The following is a 20,250-nucleotide window of genomic DNA, read 5'->3' as shown; positions in this document are numbered from 1 at the left end:
GTTCTGTTAATGTGTTGTCTCTTGGCCATAAAAAAATGGAAAAGTGTTTGTTGGTTTAATTAATTTGCCGCCAGAGAAATCTTCCTCTATCGGTTTAAATACATCTCATAGGAAAAGATGACACTAGTGAAATTTATTTGTTTTGATGTCCTCTACAACATCCCAGAGTTTGTCGGTTTAAATAATTTTCACCCTCTATACAAGATGTCAACAAAAGCATGGAAACACCGAAGACATTGCCGTGGCTAATGCGGTGTAGGAAAACCGATAGCATTCAGACCAGGTTACAGTCGCCCCAGAATAGATAAATACTGGTCGTGTATGGTTTCCACGGGAATCTCATCACATTCTATCTGCAAAATAATGGTATTTTAAAGCCCTATAGAATATAACTTCCATTTTTAAGTAATAAAAAGTAGTTTATCGCATAACTTATGCGCTTTCACGTAATCAAAGCGATTACTTTTGATGCAAGACTATTCATCATGACCAAAGGAAAGAGTTTCCATTTATTATTATTAATAATATCGAAAATTGTTAATGAAGAACAGAAACCTATAATATATAAGTTCGAGAAACAACGAAGCGATGTTTCATAAGTTTTTGTTTTGTACGTTTCTTTATTTTACCTTTATCGTGATGAAATTGCGTTTTCTATCGCTATATGATAAATCTGTATTGTTTTATTTTTTATTTTTGCTTCAACGTACCTGTGTTTCACGTTACAGATCAACAATTTTTGAATAAAACCTGAATTAACTATTTACACTTTCAAAGTTGTTATACTTACTGTTTCCTATAGGGGACAGACAGGAGTATAATTATGTAGAACAAAATCTTTCTGCAGGTTACTCAGCCCTTTATGTCCTGACTGACAAGGGGACCCTCCATACAGGAAACCAAAGATCGCTTGAAATTTGTTGTACGGGCATTTAACCTGAATACCTGGCTATGCGGTTTTCTTAGGGAGGGGCGTTGGTTTTAGAGGAAATCGATTTTGAAGTCCATTGCGCGTTTTTTATACTCGTAACATTACATATATTCCAAGCAAGTCAGCTAGCGCAGAGGTAAAGGTTCACAGCTACCACGCCGGAAGAACTGTGTTCGAATCCTGCTCCTATAGGTTTTTATGTATGCAATAACCGCCCGGAAAATTTGGTCCTAACGTTCAAAAACGAGTAGATGAATTAACTGGGAAATACAGAAACGTAGTCGTGTCCTGCACGAAACCCTGTAAGTTCACGAAACTGCCATACGAAGAATTTTTGCGTTCTGTAATTCTTCCATACGCGGGACAGAAAAAAATTTTGTACACCATCAATTCCTGGGGAGGGCAAACTGATTCAACCTTATACGATCATCTATTCACTGATGAAAGTAAAAAGCGAGCACCTTCATCCTAAAAGTGGTCCCACCAAAGTACACTCCTTATTGCCAGCCCTGCGATGTTTATTTTTAGCAACAGTTGAAAATCTTTACGAAAATTATTCAGAGTGCTCCCGACTTGATGAAAGACAGTAGAGAGATCGCTTCTAGGGAAGAGCCGATAAATTTACAATCGCTAATCCTACATTAATTCAGCGCACCTAATTTTGAAAGCATGATTGGATAGGCATGGTTCGCATCAAAATTAGCGAATTAAAGAGAATCTTTTTGAATCCAAAAGAAGCACGTTTCCCGGTATCGCTCATGAAGTAACCGTGCGCCTACAAGATGGTTGCTTTCATAAAATGCGCGTAGTGCTGCGAAAATTTCTGCTTCGGTTGTTTCTATAATAAGTATCACCCATAATATTGTTCTGGCACATCAAGCAATGTGGACGCGAAAAATAAGATTATGTAAAATTGTATGACAGAAAAAATTAACAACTGAATATATCTTTATAATTTCGCACACATTACACTGTATGTTGATATCCTTTGAAATAAAATTGAAAAATTTGGTCGATTTTGAAAACATTAATAACTTAATATATCTTTATAATTTCGCACACTTTACACTGTTTGTTGATATTCTTTGAAATAAAATTGAAAAATTTGGTCGATTTAGAAAAAATTAAAAACTTAATATATCTTTATAATTTCGCACACCTTACACTGTTTGTTGATATTCTTTGAAATAAAATTGAAAAATTTTGTCGATTTTGAAGAAAAGAAAGTACACGAGCAGGATTCGAACACGGCAACTCAAGCGCGGTAACCATGAACCTTTACCGCTGCGCTACGCTGACTTGCTCGAAATATATGTAATTTATGGGTATACAAAGCACGCAATGAACTTCAAAATCGATTTTCTCAAAAACCAAGGCCCGTCGCTAAAAAACCGGATAGCCAGGTACTCAGGGTAAATGCCTCAACAACATATTGGAAGCGCATCAAAATCCGTGATTTACAGTATGGAGGGTCCCCTTGTCAGTTTTAAGACGGTTCACCCTTTCCGGTTTTTTGGAGAATCTAGTAAGATACTCATCGCATACGCATAGAAAGCGACCACTATGAGGTAACGCCCTGATGTACACGAAATGCGGGTAACACCTTAACTGATCCAAGATGTTAGGAAAACTAATGCGGTCTACGATTGCTTACAATAATCTATGGTAGCCGCAGGCCTCGGCCAAGATTAAATCAGTCATACTAGGTTAGTGTAAGCTTGCTCCTAAGAAAAGTAATGAAGTTTGGTGAACTTTCACCCTGTTATAAACACAGAATAATGAAATTCATGGAATATATGAGAAATTTCTTTCAAACTTACTATACATACTGATGATCGGTCTAGTGATTGTGGAATACTTCTTTCCTAACTTCTTATCGTTTGATTAATTTATGAATGACAAACATCGATAAACAGACACTGTAACCATAAGACAGATCTGAAACTATTAGCTCCATCTCCCACTGCAGAATTCAATTACAAAATACTGTCTACAGATTGCGGAACTTGCAGGAATATGAAATACTTTCGGAGGAAAGTAAACTTTTAATATATTTCCTATCATAAACTACTGTTGGGACCACATTTAATACAGCTTCTTTTTTTCCTATGCTTACTATACGAATGGTTCCTTGAATTTTTCTACATACGTTCATTCTTCGTTTTCTGAGTGTGCTTCCGTGTGTTGCTGATACCACATGGTCCGCGTCTTCCTACAGTTTTTTCGGTCTTTGAATCCTGTGCTTTCACTGATGGTATTCCTATACTCTTTTTTGTTGTTTACTGCCTAAAAGATGGTGTTCATACCTGCTATATTGTTCTTTATTTCATTCAGTTACTTTTGGCCATCTGCTTCTTGAGCTGATATTGTAGTTTTGATGTACTCAAAGATATTCAGTTCTGTCAAAGGAAGCTGTTGACTTAATCTACTTGTCTCATGTAGTACCTTATTTCCTCACAAACTGTAATATCGTTCGTGTTTATTGAGCACTTTCATCTTTCCCTCAATTTTCCTACCCTTTATCTTCAAATACTATATATTACAACAAATTTAGAGAATATAAAAGAGTAAATAAGTGTATTACTGTTTTCAAGGCAATCACCTTCTATACCAAGCATCAGTTTCTGATAAAAGTGTGTCGTCATTAAGGACAATCTCAAAATTAATAATGAAAAATAGAGGGCAGCGTGTTGCAGTAAAAATCCTTGGATGGATGGTTTTCTGGGGCAATCTTCCCATATGTGGAGACAAACTCGTTACCAACAAGCCATTTCAGTGCATGTTCTGGCACCGGACACATATTAAAGCTGATGTACCATTTGTATGCAGACAGTATTTCACGAATGTAATTAAGTCGGCGAGGCAAATATGTCACATCAGTTGGGAATTGGATACAGTATGACTCGCATGTGTTCGTACAAATTAATACGGAATGACATCGCTGACCTCCGCATACAGTGCCAGGAGTATGAGAAAGGCCTGGTGGATGAGGACATGCGAGTCTGTTCCGAAAAATTCCAGGCTTTAGCGAGTGACGACTCCGCAAATTTGACTTGTCGTTACTGTTCAGAGCCCAAAAACATTCACAATTTACACGTTACGTAGTGCCACTGGAAACGTAATTATCCGTTTTAATAGTTGTTTTCCGAGTCGAGACGTGACGTAAATGTGGTGTGGTGATATTCAAATGGTTCAAATGGCTCTGAGCACTATGGGACTTAACATCCGTGGTCATCAGTCCCCAAGAACTTAGAACTACTTAAACTTAACTAACCTAAGGACATCACACACATCCATGCCCGAGGCAGGATTCGAACCTGCGACCGTAGTATGGTGATATTACCGCAGAGAGTATTTTCACGTCCACACCTGTATAAACTCCGCAAACCACCATTCACTGCGTGGCCCTCACAAATGGAGCTAGCCAAAAACTTATGTCTATGTGCTTCCTTGCGAACGATTGTTTCTCTTGTCTTCGCGGTCCTTATGCGAAATATACACTGGTGTCAGTAGAATCGGTATCTTACAATTTTCCACTTTTCGAACACGCTACCTTACATCACGCTAAGTAGAAACCCTAAGTTATCCTGTGTGGCACTTTGTGCAAGACTACAGCATCGCCAGCTGCTCACGTCATGTTTCAGATCGTTTATGTACGCAGAGAACGAGAGTGATTTTCTCACATTCCCTGTGCACTCTTGTCGATGACTCTGCCTCCGATAAACATTCTTCATCCAGGACGCGTTCTGGATTGCATTAATACCTCTTCTGTGCCGATTTTCGGCACGATTGTGTTCCGGCCGCAAGTGTTAAGATCGATATTGGCCGCGCCAGAGATACTGGGGTGGCTAGTAGCCCTCTGACGACGGGGAGAGGAGGGTTAGAGAGTACCGAGCGAGAAGGATAGAACGGCATAGTGCTGCGGTCTGGATGGTCCGAATTGTGCATTAATAATTTTGGCACTCTGTGGTAATGAACTGATGGTGAAACCGAGACGCTTGGGAATTCAACGCTGCTGTGGAACGATAAGCCGCGGGCTCTGCAATTGTATGGGCGCAATTTACGGCGAGCTGTGGCCGATGTCGTTTGTGGGTGCTTTGCCACGGCAGATAAAAATGACAGCGTGGGTCCAACCTGAACACGCTGTGCTGTAGCATGTACGCCTACAATAAGGATGTCATGATATTGGCGAAGAAAGCGGTGGAATACGGTACGTGTATTAACCTTCAATGACTTCTGCTGTGTTAGTTTACTTAACTGTGTCGAGACTGAGCAGTAACTGTCACTGTTCAACGAATTTTACGACTGTGTAAAAGTGTGGCCAGTGCCGGATAGGCGTTGTCATAAAGTTATTATATTTCTTAATTGTGAACATAATTTTCTGTTATCATGATTACTCATTCGACAGATTTGAAATTGTCAGTTCTGCGCTGTAGTTCAGCTGGTTATAAATAGTGGAATTTGACAAATATGCTAACTGTGAGTTTTGTTTTTATATCTGCGTGTTAAATGAAAGTGCATTTTGAAGTTTGTAAGGTACCTTTCCACAATTACGATTTTGTAAGTTTTTATTTGGAAGTGATGTTGTTTGCTACAGTTATTGGTTGAGAATTTATTACCCGATTAATCGAAGAAACAGTTATTTAATCAGCCTTTCTATGAAGTGTTTTAAGACTTATATTTCAGTGAACTATTATTAATAAATTACGTAAATCAGTAATGTTGTGTAAGCAGTTACTGAATGCTCCCATCTCCATTAGCCGGTTGGCAACGGGCACTGATGTAAGATTGGGGGACTAGAAGCCATTTGTTAAGTTGTGGTAACGCTAATCTTGTTGTTTGTTATTCTTCCTGAAGTGTCTAGTCGCCCCTTAATTAAATACTAATTCCGCACACTCCGCATAACTAACTTATCTTAGAAGCTACTCTGCATGTTCTGATCTTCGACGTCTTCAGTGTGGTGCTGTGTCAAATTAACTAAGCTTCCAAAATGTATATTAATATGGAATTTTGCGGTTGCCATTCATCCAAGTCTGTAAGGACACCGTGCTAGGAAAGGGCACTCTGAGCTTTTAAATTATCCAGGTGCACTATCTTCTTTGCATCAAATTACCTTCACCATTTAGAAACCATATAGTGACTAGTGCAGATGTACCCATATGGCATTTCGTAGCGGAATAGATGGTTAAATTCGTATTGTCATGGTACTCACAGTATTTTCCTTAAGTCCACCACACGCTGTAAGTGTGAGAGTACAGTTATTTTCTCCCACTCGTATTCCAATCCCCAGCAATGTGCCGGAAGAACGAGCGTCGGTAATCGAATCTAAGTGATCCTACCAATATGATGATATATCGGAATGGGAGAAGCAAAAATAAATTGTTGATTCACTTACACTCTCGAAAGTTTAACTGTTAAGATCTCCCTCATGCTGCTGTAGAACCTGCTGCCGGAGTCGCAGCAGTATCTCTGCTACCCTCTCGACCATCCCATATGAAGGCTTCATGAAAGAACTGTTTTAATGATAACATCTGACAGAAGCTTTGTCCCCCCCAAGAGAACTGACGGCAATATTGTGTAAAAACCGTTCCTAGCCTTGATAATCGTTTCAGTTCTATGAGGAAGAGTGTCTCCAAATTTTGTCAGGTATGCCATGTATCGAGCTGCAACCAGTCACTGAAATGAGAATCAGTAGAACTATGAATTTACAGAGATGCTGATTACTACTCCCCATCAGCTGTTCCGTTGTTCCAAATAGACCCATACGTTTATATAGAATTAATTTTGGGCTACATAGCAATCCAGTCGAGGTGTAATAGGTTATGTAAGTGTTTATCAAACCTGAAACGTATGTTTGCAATCCCGTGAAAACACCTGTTGTCGGTTTGGGTTGCAGCAGTGTCTACAGCGTACTCATATGAGTGTAGAAGACAGGGTGACAGTTGGTGACCGTGAGTGTTGAGACAGACTTCCTGAGAGATATTCACAGTAACGTGAATTAGTAGGACCGTGTCATGGTACCAAAAACACCCTCAAAGAACAACCTCTGGCTTGACCCTTACTCCCCACAATCTGCAGCTAAAGCACCTCAGTACATTCGACCTCTTGAGTCAATGAAAAGAGGTAACACAGTCATTCCTCGATCCACTGAGCACGGCTCCAGCTATTGTCCGGTTTCTGTTTGTCTGGCACAATGAACGCTTGAAGCTTTATATGCCCTTGTGAACAGTGTCACTAGGCGAAATACCAGAAGTCAAATGTCCAGCGCAAGCAGTTCACTTCGCAGTGTTCGCTCGGTAACTTGTAGAGATGACTTGCATTCACTGACAGCAGCAATACCTGTGAGGTTGCGAAACAGATGAGTGGTCAGTTGTAGCTGTTTGCCTCCATAGTTCTCACTCCACGTTACATGGTTGGCAATGGTACATTGTTCTTAGAAGTCACAAAGGAGAGTCTACGTTGATAAACACATCTGGCAACTTCATTCATACAGGCATCATGAATTCTTCCAAATACGATACTACCTGTTCCCACTACGACCCATGCAATCAACTGGCAAGTACACTCCATTTCGTAGACATGGCGTGTGTCGTCGGTGGAGGGAGATATGACCGACCGTCTAGTACGTTACACACCATATAGAAAATGCCAGAACTACCTTTATACTATTTTGAGGAGGTGACTAACTGAGCTGATACTCACTATTAATCCTACCTGGTAACGGTTCGAGATCAGCGATCAGAACTCAAGAACCAGCTGAACGACAGTATTACAAATGTTGGTACTACTGAGGCTGAATTACATTTCGTTTGTCCTCATATACGACTTTGATATCTGCCTTCCCATCACTAGCATTCATGTCGTGTTTCTGTTTTATTCTTCCCGCACATGTAACTAAGGAGCAGACAAATGAAAACGAGACAAATGGATAAAAGTGAACTGGAATGACATTTTCATTCTTCAGTGGAGTGTGCGCAGATGTGGAACCTCCTGGCAGATTAAAACTGTGTACCGGACCGACACTCGAAGTCGGACTCGAATTCGAGTCAAGGTCCAGCACACAGTTTTAATCTGCCATGAAGGTCCAGTAAGTTCAAATGGCTCTGAGCACTATAGGACTTAACATCTGAGGTAATCAGTCTCCTAGAACTTAGAACTACTTAAACCTAATTAACCTAAGGACATCACACACATCCATGCCCGAGGCAGGATTCGAACTTGCGACCGTAGCAGTTGCTGAGTTCCAGACTGAAACGCCTAGAACCGCTCGGCCACACCGGCCGGCTGTTTCAGTAAGTGAACTGTTTATTATTTCAAAAGTATTCCGAATAAATGCTAGCCGACCGCGGTGGCCGTGCGGTTCTAGGCGGTTCAGTCCGGAACCGCGCGACTGCTACGGTCGCTGGTTCGAATCCTGCCTCGGGCATGGATGTGTGTGATGTCCTTAGGTTAGTTGGGTTTCAGTAGTTCTAGGTTCTAGGGGACTGATGACCTCAGCAGTTAAGTCCCATAGTGCTCAGAGTCATTTGAACCGTTTTTGTTATTTAACAATAATGGCCCTTTCCTCCTAATTACGTACAACACATTCAATTGTAATATGTTGCGGGAGGGGGAGTCCACATCCGCGAAATACACCGTCTTCTAGTCTTCATGCTCTAGGATACCATTTTCTGTTTTCTGACCTCAGTCTACACAACAGCCTTATCTGAGAGTAGGTTCATGGAGCTTCCATATTACCCTTCATCTCATTTACGGGTACAGTGTACGGTAGCTGCCACATAACTCTCTTTGAGGTTTACCCGAAACTACCTTCCTACCAAGAAGTTTTCATCTTCTGCATCTACATTTACATCTATACTCTGCAAACTAATGCGAGGTGCGCGGAAGAGGTTACGTCCCATTCTACCAGCTATTAGGGTTTCCTCCCATTCCATTCATGTATGGAACGACTTCTTTCAAACAGTACTTCATAATCGTATCATCTGCAAAAAGCTTGGTATTAATATTAGTATTGTCTGCAAGATCACTGATATACAACATGAAAAGCAATGGTTCCAGTGCACTTCCGTGGGGCACACCTAAAGTTACTTCTACGTCCGACGGTGACTCTCCATTCAATGTAACACGCTGTGTTCTGCCTCCTATAAATTCCTCAGTCCAGTTACAGATTTGACTTGATACACCATATGATCGTACTTTTGGCAATAAGCGTGAATGTGGTACTTGGCCAAATGCTTTTCGGAAATAAATAATATCTGACTGCCTCGATCCTAAGCTTCCAGTGTTCCATGTGAGAAAAGTGCGATGCAGAGTTTAATATAACCGGCACTTTCTCTTGGCGACAGTGTGACAGTGTTTACATTACCTTTGTCGTTTTTGGAATTCTATAGAAGAGACAACAATCTGTGCTTTATTGTCATCAAGTAGCAAGCTGCAGTTTACAGGACTGAGGATTCCATGTTAATCGTTATAGAGGAGATTTGGTATCACCAAAAGCATTAATGCATTACGTAAGTCAACAACTGATGGACTTTAGCAGAGCCTGGATTACGAAGACAAAGTGATTGACAGCCGAGCGCAGATGGTGTGGAAGTGGGCGATTTCGTTCGCTGTCGCCGGCGAGCGCAATTTCTCTGGCAGCTGCAGTTGTCACACGCTGCCCGTTAACGTGCTTTATTGCGTTCGCTTTGCTGGGTCGCAATAGCCGTATGATTTTTATTTTTCATTTTTCTGCTGGATTCAGACATTTTGTTGCAATGTAAACATGACACAAAGGGAAATTACGAAAAACGATTCACGAAAGTAGAAGGTTAGCTGCAAACGCTGTCAGCAACTGGGTGTGACAACCAGCTTTAATAGTGCTGTATCATCATCGTAGCAGCGATGCAACAACGGAGGATGAAAGTGAATGCATCACCAGGCTTTTCCACCCATAATTGTTCCTCTAGTATCTATCCTCAATACAAATAGCTGTGACTCATTTCTTTATTCTGCTACAGGTAGTTTCGATTGTTATTCTGTTCGACGATTCTTCTTGAAAACGTTAATTTCCGGCCCATTTTTCCAGTCATGTGGAAAGCATCGCAGCTCCCGTGATTTAGGATAAGCCTGCCCTAGAGAGAAAAGTTCTTTCGCATAATCTGTAGAGAACCGTATTGAATTGGTCACTTCTCATATACTGAGCGATTTTACGTGATATTCTGCTGCGTGATCACCTATAATCTTCCATTTCAGCGATCTAGTGATGCATCGAAAGGAAAACCACAGTAATAACTTTTCAGTGCTGAAACAATTCTGAAAGACAGAATTCAGTAATTCACCCTTCTACCAATTTTAGCTTCGGTGAGATATTAAAATTTTACTATTTATTTACCGTTTACTGACCTTTCTCCTTTTTGTTGTCTTATAGCTGATTTGGTGTGGCCCACCGTCAATTCGTCTCCCTTGTCAGTTTCCTCATCTTAGAGTACCACTTGTACCCAACTTCCTCAATTTTTTTCTTTGATATATTTCAATCTCTGTATTCTCCCACATAATTTATCCTCTACCGTTCCTTCAAGTATCGTGCAAGCTATGTCTTGGCATCTTAACACACTACCATATGCCCCATCTGCTTGTCAAGGTTTTCCGCATGTTCTTGTCCGCGCCAGTTATGAAGAGAACCTCCTTACTTCTTATCAGTCCACCTAATCTTCAGAGTTCGTCTGCAGCAAATCATCTCAGACACTACGTTTCTCTTCTTTTCCGGTTCCCCAACAGTCCATGATTTAATTCCACACAATTCTGTTCACCATATGTACATTCTCAGAAATTTCTTCCCAAAATTGTGTGCCGATGTCTGATACTAGTTGACTGCTTTTGGCCAGGAGTGCTCGCTTTGCATATTCAATTCCTTACTTGGTCCGTTGTAAGTTATTTGTTCTTCCAATGTTGCAGAATTCCATCAATTTGTCTACGCTGAGGTCTCTTTCCTTGATGCTTAGTTGATCACGTTACTGTTACTAGTAATTACTTTCTGCCGGCCGGAGTGGCCCTGCGGTTCTAGGCGCTGCAGCCCGAAACCGAGCGACCGCTACGGTCGCAGGTTCGAATCCTGCCTCGGGCATGGATGTGTGTGATGCCCTTAGGTTAGTTAAGATTAATTAGTTCTAAGTTCTAGGCGACTGATGACCTCAGAAGTTAAGTCCCATAGTGCTCAGAGCCATTTGAACCATTTTGTAATTACTTTCTGCTTTCTTCATGTTCCCTACTCGTTAGAATGATCATTCCATTTAATACGTGCTGCAGTTCTCATTTTTGCTGAACATAGCAATATCATCGCAGAATCTTAACAATAATTTCACCTTTAATTTTAATCCCACGTCTCGATCTATATTTCATTTCTGTCATTGCTTCCTCGATTTATAAACTGAGCTGTAGAGATTGGGGTACTACGCCTCCGTACTATACCCTTACTAATCAGAAATCTTCGTTTTTGGTCTTCTGGTTTTATTATCCCTTCATGGCTCTTGTAAACAGAGTAGATTTCCAGTCTTTCGCTAGCAACACCCATGTCCTGAATCTTGCACCATTTTGCACAGTCGATCGCTTTTTCTATGTAGCCAAATGCTATGAAGATCGTTTTCTCAATTTCCTTTTCCATTCTTCTGTTTATTAATCTCATTAGCAACTTGAATTCATGAGCTGTTAAACTAATGGTGTGGTAGTTCTCGTACTTATTTGCCATTGCTATCTTCGGCATTAAGTGGACAACATTTTCCTGCAAGTCAGACGGTCTGTCTCTAGACAATCCGACTTGAACAGTCACTTTGTGGCCACTGCTCCAAATTATTTTAGACATTCAGAAGAAAGGCTTTCATATTTTTCACTTTCTACTCGAGCACGCTTTCGTAACGATTTTGTAACAGGAATTTGGAATCATATCAGGTCTTTCTCATATTTCAGCTACTGAATAACCCCCTCGAGATTTATCCATCTGACAATACGTGTATAAAGAAGATTCAAGGCGCACATTTTAACGCTACAGATGCCATTGATAGCTTGTCTACATGTTTAGACCTATACTTTCATCCAATATAAACGAGAGTTCCATCTCTTCATGTCAGTTTTCCCCTAACTGCTGATCCACTAAAGTCTATACGTATCACAGTATCATAAGAATTTTCTATCCCCTCCACCTCTTTCCTTCCACCTTTTCTACGTTTCGAGCATCGATAGTGCTAAGTGTTTCCGTTACTTGGACCAGACAATTGATATCGGCCTACCATAGACAACAATCATTGACATAAATTACTGTAGACCATACAGCGATTAATATATTCGTTAACAGCCCTACAATTCAGCTGGTTTCAGATGACTAAGTGCAACCTCGATTTTCTTTCAAGCGCAGATCCACCTTCGTTCCTAACCCCACGGAATGTTTTTGTAGCGCTACAATTAAATACTAGAGTCTCGAAGATTATATCATCAGATGGAAAACTTCTTAAGCCTGTGTATAGTAGCAATTCTATCGATTTTACATCAATACAGTGAGGAATCGTTATTATTAGTAAGTACAGCATTCAAAAATGAAAATAAAAAAAATTCTTCTCGCGAAAGTTGTTGTCGTTGTTGTGGTCTTCAGTCCTGAGACTGGTTTGATGCAGCTCTCCATGCTAGTCAATCCTGTGCAAGCTTCTTCATCTCCCAATACCTACTGCAACCTACATCCTTCTGAATCTGCTTGGTGTATTCATCTCTTGGTCTCCCTTTACGAATTTTACCCTCCACGCTGCCCTCCAATGCTAAATTGGTGATCACTTTATGCCTCAGAACATGTCCTACCAATCGATCCCTTCTTCTAGTCAAGTTGTGCCACAAACTACTCTTCTCCCCAATCCTATTCAATACCTCCTCATTAGTTATGTGATCTACCCATCTAATCTTCAGCATTCTTCTGTAGCACCACATTTCGAAAGCTTCTATTCTCTCCTTGTCTAAACTATTTATCGTCCATGTTTCACTCCCATACATGGCTCCACTCCATACAAATACTTTCAGAAACGACCTCCTGACACTTAAATCTAAACTCGATGTTAACAAATTTCTCTTCTTCAGAAACGGTTTCCTTGCCATTGCCAGTCTACATTTTATATCCTCTCTACTTCGACCATCATCAGTTATTTTGCTCTCCAAATAGCAAAAACTCCTTTACTACTTTAAGTTCAAAATGGCTCTGAGCACTATGGGACTCAACTGCTGAGGTCATTAGTCCCCTAGAACTTAGAACTAGTTAAACCTGACTAACCCAAGGACATCACACACATCCATGCCCGAGGCAGGATTCGAACCTGCGACCGTAGCGGTCTCGCTGTTCCAGACTGCAGCGCCAGAACCGCGCGGCCACTTCGGCCGGCCTCCTTTAAGTGTCTCATTTCCTAATCTAATTCCCTCAGCATCACCCGACTTAATTCGACCACATTCCATTATCCTCGTTTTGCTTTTGTTGATGTTCATCTTATATCCTCCTTTCAGGACGCTCTTACAAGTCCTTTTCTGTCTCTGACAGATTTACAATGTCATCGGCGAACCTCAAGGTTTTTATTTCTTCTCCATGAATTTTAATACTTACTCCGAATTTTTCTTTCGTTTCCTTCAGTGCTTGCTCAATATACAGATTGAATAACATCAGGGACAGGCTGCAACCCTGTCTCACTCCCTTCCCAACCACTGCTTCCCTTTCATGCCCCTCGACTCTTATAACTGCCATCTGATTTCTGTACAAATTGTAAATAGCCTTTCGCCCCTTGTATTTTACCCCTGCCACCTTCAGAATTTGAATGAGAGTATTCCAATCAACATTGTCAAAAGCTTTCTCTAAGTCTACAAATGCTAGAAACGTAGGTTTGGCTTTCCTTAATCTAGCTTCCAAGATAAGTCGCAGGGTCAGTATTGCCTCACGTGTTCCAATATTTCTACGGAATACAAACTGATCTTCCCCGAGGTCGGCTTCTACTAGTTTTTCCATTAGTCTGTAAAGAATTCGCGTTAGTATTTTGCAGCCATGACTTATTAAACTGATAGCTCGGTAATTTTCACATCTGTCAACACCTGCTTTCTTTGGGATTGGAATTATTATATTCTTCTTGAAGTCTGAGGGTATTTCGCCTGCCTCATACATCTTGCTCACCAGATGGTAGAGTTTTGTCAGGACTGGCTCTCCCAAGGCTGTCAGTAGTTCTAATGGAATGTTATATACTCCCGGGGCCTTGTTTCGACTCAGGTCTTTTAGTGCTCTGTCAAGCTCTTCACGCATTATCATATCTCCCATTTCATCTTCATCTACATCCTCTTCCATTTCCATAATATGGTCCTCAATTACATCGCCCTTGTATAGACCGTCTATATACTCCTTCCAACTTTCCGCTTTCCCTTCTTTGCTTAGAACTGGATTTCCATCTGACCTCTTGATGTTCATACAAGTGGTTCTCTTTTCTTCAAAGGTCTCATTAATTTTCCAGTAGGCAGTATCTATCTTACCCTAGTGAGATAAGCCTCTGCATCCTTACATTTGTCCTCTAGCCATCCCTGCTTAGCCATTTTGCACTTACTGTCGATCTCATTTTTGAGACGTTTGTATTCCTTTTTGCCTGCTTCATTTACTGCATTTTTATATTTTCTCCTTTCATCAGTTAAATTCAATATTTCTTCTGTTACCATAGGATTTCTACTAGCCCTCATCTTTTAACCTACTTGATCCTCTGCTGCCTTCACTACTTCATCCCTCAAAGCTACCCATTCTTCTTCTACTGTATTTCTTTCCCCCATTCCTGTCAATTGTTCCCTTATGCTGTCCCTGAAACTGTGTACAACCTCTGGTTCTTTCAGTTTATCCAGGTCCCAACTCCTTAAATTCCCACCTTTTTCAGTTTCTTCAGTTTTAATCTACAGTTCATAACCAATAGATTGTGGTCAGAGTCCACATCTGCCCCTGTAAATGTCTTACAATTTAAAACCTGGTTCCTATATCCCTGTCTTACCATTATATAATCTATCAGAAACCTGTCAGTATCTCCAGGCTTCTTCCATGTATACAACCTCCTTTCATGATTCTTGAACCAAGTGTTAGCTACGATTAAGTTGTGCTCTGTGCAAAATTCTACAAGGCAGCTTCCTCTTTCATTTCTTACCCCCAATCCGTATTCACCTACTACGTTTCCTTCTCTCCCTTTTCCTACTACCAAATTCCAGTCACCCATAACTATTAAATTTTCATCTTCCTTCACTATCTGAATAATTTCTTTTATTTCATCATATATTTCTTCAATTTCTTCGTCATCTGCAGAGCTAGTTGGCATATAAACTTGTACTACTGTAGTAGGCGTGGGCTTCGTGTCTATCTCTGCCACAATAATGCGTTCACAATGCTGTTTGTAGTAGCTTACCCGCATTCCTATTTTTTTATTCATTATTAAACCTACTCCTGCATTACCCCTATTTGACTTTGTATTTATAACCCTGTATTCACCTGACCAAAGGTCTTGTTCCTCTTGCCACCGAACTTCACTAATTCCCACTATGTCTAACTTTAACCTATCCATTTCCCTTTTTAAATTTTCTAACCGACCTGCTCGATTAAGGGATCTAACATTCCACGCTCCGATCCGTAGAACGCCAGTTTTCTTTCTCCTGATAACAACGTCCTCTTGAGTAGTCCCCGCCTGGAGTTCCAAATGGGGGACTATTTTACCTCCGGAATATTTTTAATTTCTTATCTTATAGAGACTACTACACATTGATCTTGCCAAAAGCCGAGAAGCGATTTTTCTTCGTGTTTTAGCTCACTGGGGCACTCTGGGATTCTCTCTGGGGCCCTCTGGGATGCTCTCTGGGGCACTCTTGGATATATATATACAGTAAAGCTGCATGCCCTCGGGAAAAATTACGGCTGTAGTTTCCCCTTGCTTTCAACCGTTCGCAGTACCAGCACAGCAAGGCCGTTTTGGTTAGCGTTACAAGGCCAGATCAATCATCCAGACTGTTGCCCCAGCAACTACTGAAAAGGCTGCTGCCCCTCTTCAGGAACCACACGTTTGTCTGGCCTCTCAACAGATACCCCTCCGTTGTGGTTGCACCTACGGTACGGCCATCTGTATCGCTGAGGCATGCAAGCCTCCCCACCAACGGCAAGGTCCATGGTTCATAGGGTGGCTCGCGAAAGTAACAGTTATCAAAATTCGTAAGTTGTGCAACTCTTTGCATAAACAGTGCAGTAAACGTTGTTTTTGCTATTACGTGTTGAACTAGATGTAAAATGACGATACAAAATGTTTGATCAAGTAACATCCGCGGAGATTCCAGTAATTTCTTAATTTATTCCACGATCGGTTTCGTAAGCTTTCTCCCCAGGGGCCACCAAATAATCATGAGAGAAAGTGTGTGGCGAAATTACTAACAACTGAAGCGAAATCTTTATCTACAAATAAAATGACGATGTTCGGGTATTATGGTCATTCTCTTTAAAGTCCACATCCCTCTGCAACAGATACATGATGCAGGGAGTGTAGAATGTTTCGTATTTCTGTATTAAAGTACAGATATTTGCTGCCATCTCTCTCTTACATTAAAGCGTAGTCTTGACAGCACGTGCTTGCAAAATTTATTAGACTTATACACTACGCACCTGCTATGTAGTCTGCATTTAGAAAATGAAATAGTGAATTAGAGTAGGAAAAAAGCAATTATATGAACAAATCAATTATATTTCGTTCCGAAGCCGACACGTCCTTTACTGCAACCATTTAACACCCGTCCCTGCACTATCGGCCAATAATACCTATAAGGTATATTTGTTGGTAAATTTACGTAATAACTTTAATTCTTTCGATTTTCTCGTTGTCACCATTTTCCGAGACGTATGAGGGACGAAGAAATGCTATGCGCAGGTGTACTCCCTTGGTGTTTTTTTTTATTTTCTTTTTTTTGTTCCTGTGTCTTTTGTATTTAACTTACGTGGTCATTCTACTTATGTGACTGCGGATGTTATTTCTGTTTATGGTAGTCATTGTGTCCAGTAATTTGCCGGAAATGGTGTGATTGTACAGTAATGTTCCTCCTACCCTACTTATGTCACTATGTTACATTTGCTTGCGTCCAGGTGCAACTCTCACTCCTTCTGCCAACCGTCAGTCTTTTGTAGATCTTTTTGTACTTTTCCACAGTCGTCTTGCTCCTATTTTGCTGTAGACAGCCGCATCATCAGCGAAAGGCTTCTTGGAAATTTCGAGGTTATCAATAATACCATAATACTGCAGCCCCTTTGGGGCTCAGCTACAGTCAATCAGTTATGTGACGCCATTTTATCAATACTTCAAGTATGTAAGCCATCAGTATTTTTATTTATTTCTAGAGAACAAACAAGTTTTTACAACAACGCTATGTGTGTTTGTACCCGTATAATGATAAGCAATCTGATGGTGTTTTGTAACATGCGACTACTCTCCGCCCTATAACAATTACTTCGTGAGAAAAGTTAGCTGTGTATACTTATTAAAGTGACACTCATAGCTTGTTTCCTATAATGAATCCTTGTCCAGTAAAGCGGAACTTACTGTCAGTCTATTTCCAATGTTTTCGATATCTGTGATCTCATACAGGAATCAGTGACTGATTGGCAAAGTGAACCCGTTACATGTGATGAAATGTATCCGGACACCTGGCTGAAAATGATTCACAAGTTCGTTGCACCCTATAACGGTAATGCTGGAATTCAATATGGTGTTGTCCCACCCTTAGCCTTGATGAAAGTTAATACTCTAGTAGGCATGCATTCAATCAGGTGCTGGAAGGTTTCTTGGGGAATGGCAGCTCATTCTTCACGGAGTGCTGCACTGAGGAGATGTATCACGTCGGTCGGTGAGGCCTGGCACGAAGTCGGCAATCTAAGGTGTTCTGTAGGATTCAGGTCAGGACTCAGTGCAGGCCAGTCCGTTACAGGGATGTTATTGTCGTGTAACTATCCGCACCGGCCGTGCACTATGAACAAGTGCTCGATCGTGTTGAAAGATCCAATCGCCATCCCCGAACTGCTCTTCAACAGTGGGAAGCAAGAAGGCGCTTACAACATCAATGTACGCCTGGGCTGTGATAGTGCCATGCAAAACAACAAGTGGTGCAAGGCCCTCCACGAAAAACACCACCACACCATAACGCCACCGCCTCCGAATTTTACTCTTAGCACTGCACACTTTGGCAGATGACGTTCACCGCACATTCGCCATACCCACACCCTGCCATCGGATCGCCACATTGTGCAGCGTGATTCGTCGCTCCATACAACGTTTTTCCACTGTTCAATCGTCCAATGTTTACGCTTCTTACACCAAAAGAGGCGTCGTTTGTCGTTTACCACAGTGATGTGTAGCTCCAAGTGTTTTCACCTCACGCCTAACTGTCGTAGTACTTGCAGTGGATCCTGATGCACTTTGGAATTCCTGTGCGATGGTCTGGATAGATATCTGCCTGTTACACATTACAACCCTCTTCAGCAGTCGGCGGTCTCTGTCAGTCAACAGACGAGGTGTGTTGTACGTGTCCCTTCACGTTTCCACTTCACTATCACATCGGAAACGGTGGACCTAGGGATATTTAGGAGTGTGGAAATCTCGCATAGAGGCGTATGACAGAAGTGACACTCAGTCACCTGACAACGTTTGAGGTCCCTGAGTTCCGCAGAGCGACCCATTCTGCTCTCTCACGATGTCTAATGACTACTGAGGTCGCTGATATGGAATAACTGGTAGTAGGTGGCAGCACAATGCACCTAGTATGGAAAACGTATGTTTTTGGGGGTGTCCTGATACTTCCGATCACATAGTGTATATGACACTCTTGGTCACCGCTTCACGTTCTGGGCTATACAGCATATTTAATACGTAGTTACAAGAATCGAGGTAAAGCATTCCTACCTTATAGTTTTCGGAGAATTGCCATCCTACCACTATTTTCCACTGCTTATAAAATCTGCAATGACTCATTTTTAAAGAAAGAGTGTAATTCTGGCTTAATTTTTTTTTTAAATCTTGCATCTACCAATATACATTTTTCATAGAAAGAGCCGCAAAACGATAGTAAATTGCGCCATGTGTATTACTCTACTACTTTAATGTGTTGTAACTGAGGTTTTACTGCTAGCAGAATGATTTGTTACAATGGTTATGCTGAAGCAAATCGATGTATGTAGCAAATTCTCGCAGTTCTGTTTTGCTTATCCGAAACCAAGAATACTATTGAAAATCGATTGTACGCACACTGTCATCCATTACTCCTGTACTTTCAACATGTGAGCCAAGAGCATTTTTTTAATCTACAGAACAAATAAGTTTCAACAGAGGTTACAAATATGTGTATTATACTCGAAATCGTATTTTCACGAATAACGCAGCCTTTTTTACGTAGAATAGATTTTTTTTGTTTGTTTGCAGTCGGAGTAATCAAACCATACTTGCGTATTATGACAAGCAAAGTGCATGATTTCTTTAGTTTTTTCTCTTTTTTGATGCGAGATGTCTCTCCCAGTTGAACAGTAAATTTCAATCAGGCAAATGAAGTAAAAGACAAAGTAATGCCAATCAGTAGTTAACGTCGAAACTACGCTAGTACGGATGGTCGTTATACGGTGTGGCTAATTTCTGTGCCGCTTTTAGCAGAACTAAGACGTTTTTGACGAAGTGATATTGGTAATTTAGACTTTTGTACAGATATGAAATGTGTTTCTTTCGATCCAGAGATCTGTTGTCAAACTTCAGTATTATGATAACCATCTTGTGGGGCCTTTGTGTGCATAGTCACTTAATTTACACCAAAAATCAAATAACAACATCCAGTTAAGGAAAGTTAAAAACTATCTGTTTATTGAAGTACACACTAAAAGAAATATTGACATATGACAATTATTGCTTTCCAAACTACGAATGCATGCCCTTTCGGTGATATTCATTAATAAAATATTTTCGGGTTTCAAGCTGCGTCAAGTGGCTAACTGGCCATGAGCTTTCGGCAGTGATCTCCTCTGACATGTTCAAGTAGTTTATTGTCGTGTGAATGCCACTGCCGTTCTTATAAGCAGCGCCGCCGCTAGTGACGTCACTGATCTTTAGGCCACCTTACATGACAATGTTTTGGTGGTGTGACCATCGCACTCGCTTCAACTCCCCAGTCCCAGGATCTCAGGCAGTACTCAGCTGCAATTCATCATCTTTACTGAGGGTGCGGACCAATAATTTGATCTCCATTGCTCATTTATTAGGCCATCCCAGAAGCCAGATTTTTTTTTGGGGTTC

The sequence above is a fragment of the Schistocerca piceifrons genome, chromosome 7 (genome assembly GCF_021461385.2).
Source record: "Schistocerca piceifrons isolate TAMUIC-IGC-003096 chromosome 7, iqSchPice1.1, whole genome shotgun sequence".
Classification (NCBI taxonomy): Eukaryota; Metazoa; Arthropoda; class Insecta; order Orthoptera; family Acrididae; genus Schistocerca; species Schistocerca piceifrons.
The sequence above is the reverse complement of the archived record's forward strand: the minus strand, read 5'-3'. Positions refer to the sequence as shown.